This window comes from Bison bison, unplaced genomic scaffold (genome assembly GCF_000754665.1).
Source record: "Bison bison bison isolate TAMUID 2011002044 unplaced genomic scaffold, Bison_UMD1.0 scf7180017864330, whole genome shotgun sequence".
Taxonomy (NCBI): Eukaryota; Metazoa; Chordata; class Mammalia; order Artiodactyla; family Bovidae; genus Bison; species Bison bison.
In genome coordinates, this window is record NW_011494902.1 from 4,955,516 (window position 1) to 4,963,568 (window position 8,053).

General features: G+C 43.9%; 1 long non-coding RNA gene across 1 annotated transcript in view; it reads left to right on the top strand.

The window, feature by feature from the left end:
- LOC104998491 overlaps nt 1–7,201 on the top strand; it is a 54,436-nt gene extending 47,235 nt beyond the window's left edge. The window contains exon 3 of the long non-coding RNA XR_826471.1: nt 7,126–7,201. This is a non-coding gene — a long non-coding RNA (uncharacterized LOC104998491). The remainder of the gene's footprint in view (nt 1–7,125) is intronic.
- The last annotated feature ends 852 nt before the right edge of the window (nt 7,202–8,053 follow it).

Here is an 8,053-nt window from a genome sequence, read left to right on the forward strand (position 1 = left end):
TTAAAAGACGCTTACTCCTTGGAAGGAAAGTTATGACCAACCTAGATAGCATATTCAAAAGCAGTGACATTACTTTGCCAACAAAGGTTCGTCTAGTCAAGGCTATGGTTTTTCCTGTGGTCATGTATGGATGTGAGAGTTGGACTGTGAAGAAGGCTGAGCGCCGAAGAACTGATGCTTTTGAGCTGTGGTGTTGGAGAAGACCTTGGACTGCAAGGAGATCCAACCAGTCCATTCTGAAGGAGATCGGCCCTGGGATTTCTTTGGAAGGAATGATGCTGAAGCTGAAACTCCAGGACTTTGGCCACCTCATGCAAAGAGTTGACTCATTGGAAAAGACTCTGATGCTGGGAGGGATTGGGGGCAGGAGGAGAAGGGGATGACAGAGGATGAGATGGCTGGATGGCATCACTGACTCGATGGACATGAGTCTGAGTGAACTCCGGGAGTTGGTGATGGACAGGGAGGCCTGGCATGCTGCGATTCATGGGGTCACAAAGAGTCAGACACGACTGAGCGACTGATCTGATCACATTATTATTATTAAAAATAATAATTCTGATTGTTATATGTTTCCTTCTCACCTCAAGACACATGAAAGGATCTTTAAGATGACCACTCAGAAAAAGAGGAAATCTCTTCCAGAAAAAGAGACTGGCATATGTCTCATCCTTTAGGTACCCCACTTCTCTGAGTGTCCTTCGTGTGACTGTTGCTTGTGGTAGCTCTCTGTGGTCCTGAATTCTAGATTTCTGGCTGTCTCTTGACCTTTCTTTTGCAGGCTAATGACCGATTTAGATTCCTTGCTTGAGAGTCTGCACATTGACTTGAGTTCTTGCCAATAATATGAAACCACGACTTCTCCTGACTTGCATCACATTCACTGAAAACTAATTTTTCACTTTTTCTTCTTAAGTTTAGGTAGGTTGTGCCAGGTCTTTGGGGCCAGGGAGCATGGGACTTCTCCTCAGTGCCAAGAACTCAAACTCTTCACCTCCTACTCCCTCACCCTTACTGAGTCATATTCTCCAGTTCCTCAGCCATTGAGTCTTCTCACAATCCAAGCGTGGCCAAGAGATGGCTATCTCTGTTGCCAGCTTGATCAATAGCTAGTTGTTGGTTCCATGATGCTATGAAGAATTAGATTTCCATAGAGGATATGATAATTGATTTCCCAACATTCATTCCAACATAGTTGGATAAGTCTAAGGCAGGTAGGATTATCTTCCTTGGGCCAGTAAATGATTTAGAAAAGGACAAGCAACCCAGCTCTGAAGACTGACTTGTGAGAAGAAGCTTGCTGGGGACTTCTTGGAAAGTTAACTTTTCCTGTAGGTAGAGTATGATGATCCCTGTCTGTCCTCAGGGCCTTGTTCTCCTGGATATGATTTCTGCTGCAGCCATCTTGCAGCAAGGATGACTATGAAGCCAATTGTGAGGATGAAAGAAGAGACAGATGGTGAGAAACTGGGTACTTAACAACTTCATTAAGCCACTGAATCAAGTAACCCTTAAGTCCACCCCTACTCTGGCCTCCCAGATTTCCTATCACTTGAGGTAATGCCTTTCCATACTGTTGAAGCCAGTGTGAGTCAAGGTTTCTGAAGTCAAACTCACTGATAGGATTTTTGAAGTCACTTCTGGAATCAGCATGGAAGGGAGCAGGGATCGACTAGCTGTGTCTGTCAGGTGGAGGTGTGAATATTTGCCAGCCTGTGCCGCTTGACTCCTCCCCAGCATCTTGTATGGGGTTTCTCTATCGTGCTTGTTTTGCTTTCACTACTTCCCAGAATTGTGCTTTGAAGATACCCATGGTGATTATTGCTTAAAGGGAGTCCCCTGCTTTTATATCTTGTTTTGTGCTTTTCATCCTGAACTGCCCAATACAGTCTATACCTCACTTCTCTTCCTCTTGACTCTCTGGTTATGGACCTTTTGCTTAGAGAACGTCTGTATGACGTTCTCTCTTCATCAGTGGCCATTTAAAAGTCCACTCAGGAGATTGGACAGGAACACAGAACATTGCAGCCCATCAGAAGCACTAGATGGCTGTTGGTGATAAGAACACACATGAGGCCCATTTGGCTGTTGGCTATATGACTCCAGCAATGGCTTGGTCTGGGCTGGCTGATTCAAGAGGCTAGGCTAGTGACCCCTTCATCTTGCCTAAGTGATCTGTGGGCAGCTCCTTAGGGGCTGTGTGCTTGGTCAATGAGGAAGAGCTGTCCTTTGGTCGAGGTATATAGACACTGTCCTGATGACCCAAAGAAACACAGCTTTTGAACTCCTACACTGACACTGTGCATGCATGCTCAATCATATCCCATTCTTTAGCAACACCCCATGGACTGTAGTCCACCAGGCTTCTCTGTCTGTGGAATTTTCCAGGCAAGAATACTGGAGTGGGTTGCCATTGTACATTTCTTAATTCCTGAAGCCCTCAGTCCCTTTTGCCAGATAAGAATGAGGAAAGGTGGCGTGGAAGTGATGGGGCTGCCATTTTTCAGCTCCCTTATTTTTGATTTAACTTGGAAACAGTTTGCAGGGGTTCAGCCTGTGTTACTTGAAAATCAAAATGGACCATGCACATAGGTGGCTGATGGAAGAGTTCATGGTGGCCCTTAGCAATTGACTCGCACTCCACCCTCCCCCTACCGTTTGCTAATTGATTAAAAATATGTATGTATTGCAAAGTTTATTTATCGATCGAGAGGAGAGCGAAAAGGATAGCGTCCCTAATTAAAACCGATCGGAGCTGTGAAAGTTTAATTAATTGGATGCATGTCACTTCATTTCCATGTTATGTTGCGCACAGTGCTCTGTTTTCATAATTAACGTGTTGTGTCAGGATGGCGGGTGTCTCTCTAATTAACAGTCTGAGGGGAAAGTGATGTATGGGCCTGCGGAGCAGGCAGAGTGGGTGGAAGAGAAGTCTCAGCCAGAACCCACAGTTTCTGTTCCCTGTGGTCTGTTTCTTGCCATTTAATCACCCTTTGTTCAGTTAATGAGGTTTTGGTGGATCTTCCCGGAGACTGCTCTTTGTGTGATTGTATCCCTGGTGTTTCTCCGTTGGAGGACAAAGGGGCTGGATGACACTTCCAGAGATTGCAGGTGGGGGAGAGTCCCTCTGTCCCCTCTCTGTCCTCTGAGCTGCCTCAACAGTCGCTGCTTTTGTTTCTCACAGGGCGATCAACACTTGCCCACTTGGCCAAGGCAAACTTTTACTGACTGTCTGCTCTGCGCAGACAACTGGTGTGTGGGTGGCTTTGAATCCAGCCTGCAGCTTCTTGCTAGACCCATGACCATTCGGAAATTCCTTAACTTCTCTGTGCCTCAGTTTATAAAATGGGAATATTTGGTAAATGTGTTGTGAGGATTAAATGAAACCCTGTAAATGGCACTCTTAGCACACAGTAGTATCAGCCTAGATTTACTGAACAGTCTTCTCCTTTTTCCTTTATCAGTTCGGTTCAGTCGCTGAGTCATGTCCGACTCTTTGCTACCCCATGAACCGCAGCATGCCAGGCCTCCTGTCCGTCACCAACTCCCGCAGTTTACGTATTTGAATGGTCTGATTGTAGATTGTAACCTAAATGACTTTCACTCCACTGTTGTCTTCCTCAAATCCATTCTTTGCTTTGGCAACAGAATTATTTTTTTCTAAAATGGAAAGTTGATTTGATTCTTTTTTTTTTTTTTATTGACCAATAATATCTTTTAACTGTTGAGGCTTTCAAGTTAAAGCTTTGATCAGCAATATATTTTTTGAGATATAACTCACATACCATACAGTTTGCCTATTAAAAGCTTACAATTCAGTGGGTTTAGTATATTTAGAGTCATAAAACCACCACCACAATCAATTTTAGAACATTTTCATCACCCCAAAAAGAAACTCTGCACCATGAGCAGTCACTCCCTATTGGTCCAAACCTCTTAACCCTAGACAACCACTAATCCACCTTCTGTCTCTATAGGTTTACCTATTCTGACTAATTTTTACAAATAATTTCCCATCTTAAATTCTCATTTTGAAATGACTAAGAAGTCTATAACAAGCATTATCTCATCAAGAGTTCTGTGGACTCATGATTGTTCTTTTGCTTTTGGATCACTAGTATTGTTTTTATAATCAACAGTTCATAATTCCAGTCCATAATTCCAAAGGCTTCTCTGCTTCTTTATCACTTTTACTTGATTTTTTTTTTCATTTATTTATTTTTTTTAAATTTTATTTTATTTTTAAACTTTACATAATTGTATTAGTTTTGCCAAATATCAAAATGAATCCGCCACAGGCATACATGTGTTCCCCATCCTGAACCCTCCTCCCTCCTCCCTCCCCACACCATCCCTCTGGGTCGTCCCAGTGCACCAGCCCCAAGCATCCAGTATCGCGCATCGAACCTGGACTGGCAACTCGTTTCTTACATGATATTCTACATGTTTCAATGTCACTCTCCCAAATCTTCCCACCCTCTCCCTCTCCCACAGAGTCCATAAGACTGTTCTATACATCAGTGTCTCTTTTGCTGTCTCGTACACAGGGTTATTGTTACCATCTTTCTAAATTCCATATATATGCGTTAGTATACTGTATTTCTGTTTTTCCTTCTGGCTTACTTCACTCTGTATAATAGGCTCCAGTTTCATCCACCTCATTAGAACTGATTCAAATGTATTCTTTTTAATGGCTGAGTAATACTCCATTGTGTATATGTACCACAGCTGATTCTTTGCTTAGAGATTTAAAGGCCCCCTCTTGCTCAGACCATGTTTCAAGTCTATGGTATAAGAATTCTAGGCCTTGAACAAGCCAGCCTTCCCACCACTGCCCACCTAGCCCAACTACAAGTCTCCCTCACACCTGAGGACACCATGCTTTTTTCTCTTCTGCCCAGAAGGCTCCTTTTCTTTTTTTAGAAGACTCTTTTTGTTTTTTTTTTTTGGAAAAGCAAATATCCTACCATTTTTTTTCACGTTCAATTCAAATACTTTTTTGTTTTAAGTGACATATTTTTTGTTTGGAGTCTCTCTTCCCAAGCAGAGAGGACGTTCCTACAGGCTGGGGCTATGTCTTGGTCATCTTTGAGTTGTAGTGCCTTGTAAGAGTGTAGTGGAAAGAGGGCTTTTCCTGATTACTGCATGATGGATAGAAAAAGTTTTCTCCATGTGGAATTACTATTTAATATCTACTTTCCCACAACACTGTTGGCTTCATTCCAGCAGGGAACATTTCTGTTTTGCTCGATGTTTCTCCTTGTTGCCTGGTGCATGGTAGGTGCTCAACAGATAAATAAGATTGGCCTGGTGCATAGACCTTATAGGTTTGTTGCATGGGCAAATTGGTGATGAATATAAAGGTTCTTCAAGTTCAAAGCTGACTGATAAATATAGCAAGATTATTTATAATAGAACAGTCAGTGCCATTGATGTTATTACCTAAAACATTTTATTAGTACTGGAAGGTGGATTCTTTCCTTTTAGGAGTAGATTTCCTGAATAGCAGTTGCCTCTGGGTCCTTCTGGACATTGTCATTGCAATGTGCATAGACCAGAGGCTGCCCAACATAACCCTCAGAGAGGAGCCCCATAGCCTTTGCTCAGAAACACTGCATCTGAGCTGCTTGCAAATCTCATTCTATCCCTTAAAAAAAAAATCCTAACCCTCTGCTTTTCCTAATATGCTATTCTCCTGCCTCAGTGACATGTACAGTAAGTAATGCATTCTGGTAAGTTTAGAAAATAATTTTATTTCCAGGTACCTGTATAGAATCTAATCAATATTTATACTTACTCAAGGGTTTTTTTTTTTTTTTCCATTAAGAGAGGTAGAGAGGTTTTCTTCTTGTGACTGACCTTGTCTGAAACAGAAAGTCTTTTTTTCTAGTGTAAAACTGAAAAAAAACAAAACCCAGCCACAAGGATTGTCACCATGCCTCTTCTCACTAATTAGGGAGTGCTTACAGGAAATCAGGCCCAATCACGTGTTCCAGTTTTGCTAGCTTTTCATGATTGAATAGAGTTCGGAAAACTGGATCATAGACTGGGCCTGCCATCTCAGGCCCAGTGTGGTGCCATTCTGTCAGCAATATTCACAGAACTGGGTGCTGGAGATGACAAAGATCCAAGGTGGTTAAAAATAGCTCTGGTATTGAAATGACTAGCTTGTTTCAGAGGCTCTCTTCCTCTGCACCAAAATGTAATATTAATCTTAAAAAAATCAGTCCCTGAACTATTTCCCCAGGTATATCTTGGATCAGATAGAAAATCAATGAGTGGGGGCCATGGGGACTTAAGGTGGGTGTGAGGCGTGGCGGAGGGGGGTGGTAGTGGTGAAGACTCTGGGGGTCTGAGGGTCCCGTTTCTAGGCTGGTTCTGCCACTGGTTGGCCATGTGATGTGGAAAAGTCACTCAGATTTTGAGGGCTTCAGTTTCCTGGTCAGTTGAATAAAAGGGCTGGATGATGATTCCGGGGGAGTTGGCAGGTGGCCTGTCCACAGGAATAGTGATTGAATTCCTCCCATTTTCCACCACTGGTCTGGGTGCTGGGGAAATACTCATGAAGGAGACTTGCTAGCCAAAGCATGAAGCAAGACTCAGATGTGCTCGGCCCTCGGTCCCAAAGAACAGCCTCCATGCCCATGTGAATGGCTCAGGCCAAAGCTGTCTTTTCCTGTGACCCTTTAGGCCTGTACGTGTACTGAGGCTGGGTCACCAGTTCAGACTCCCACCCCTCACGGCATCGGTTTCCTTTCCTGGTTCCCTTTCCTGCTGGCTGACTTTGGCCCATTGCAGAGCAGAAGAGAACTTCTGAAAACGTTGACTCAGAAGAGGAACCGGGCAGCACACAGCTCTCTCTCTTCTCTGGGGCGCCCTGACCCCACTCATCTGCCAGCGACAGTGTTGGGTTCCTAGGGCCTAGGTGGGGGGAAGTTGAAACCAGTTCCACAAAAGCCCCTTTCAGGGCCATTGACACTTCCTCCCTGAAGTTATAGAAAGAGGACAACCCCTCTAGCATTCCTTATAGGAGCTTATGTGCACTTCTGGAGTTTATGTGCTCTGCCCATGGATAAAGTGGAGGCAGCTGTTCTTACTAAAAAAAGTTCCTCTTTGCCTCACCAGGTGAGAAGTGTTAATGGCTCATTGTGTCTGCATAGATTGGAGCCCACCAGACCCTTCTGTTCACGGGATTTTCCAGGTGAGAATACTGGAGTGGCTTCCCATTTCCTTCTCCAGGAGATCTTCCTGACCCAGGGACTGAACCTGGGTCTCCTGCTTTGCAGGTAGATTCTTTACTGTTTGAGACACCAGAGAGAGAATAGCAATTAGGAAGGTTTCAAGACACATTAGAGCCAGAAATTTAAAAAGACACATTAGAGGGCAGGGGAGGAGGGACAGGGGATGGATGGTGTGTGCACACATGTGTGTGTGTGCGTGTGTACAGATACACAGACACACACAGACACAGACACACACACACCTTCTGTTGTCCTAAGACAGTGGGTCTCAAACTCAAGCGAGCACCCAAATCACTTATAGGACTTTTTCAAATGTATTCATTGTTCCTAATTCAGTAGCTCTGGGTGAAGGCTAAGAATTTGCTAATACTTTCCAGGTGATGCTAATTCTGCTTTTCTCACCACTGTACTAGGGAGGGTGGCTTAAAGAGAGAATGGTCTTAATGAGCACAATATTGGCTCAATCAACCTCTTCCTTAGAATATTAATAAGCCGAGGCAAGAGCCCTGCGTGTACTGAATGCAGAAGAAAGCTCTTTAGCAATGAGACTTTAGAATGATGTTTCTCAAGTGTAGCTGAAGACAACCCATCTTCATCAGAACAACCTAGGACCCTGCTGCTCAACGTGTGGTTCCCAGGCCAGTAGCCTGGGCACCTCCTGGGTATTGGTTAGAAATGCAGAATCTCAGGCCCAACTCCAGACCTACTAAACCAAAACCTACTTTAAATTTGTAGGCACATTATAGATGGGGATGCATTGCTCTAAGGGTTTCTCAAATGTGTCTCTGGGGTGGGTATCATTGGGGGTGGGA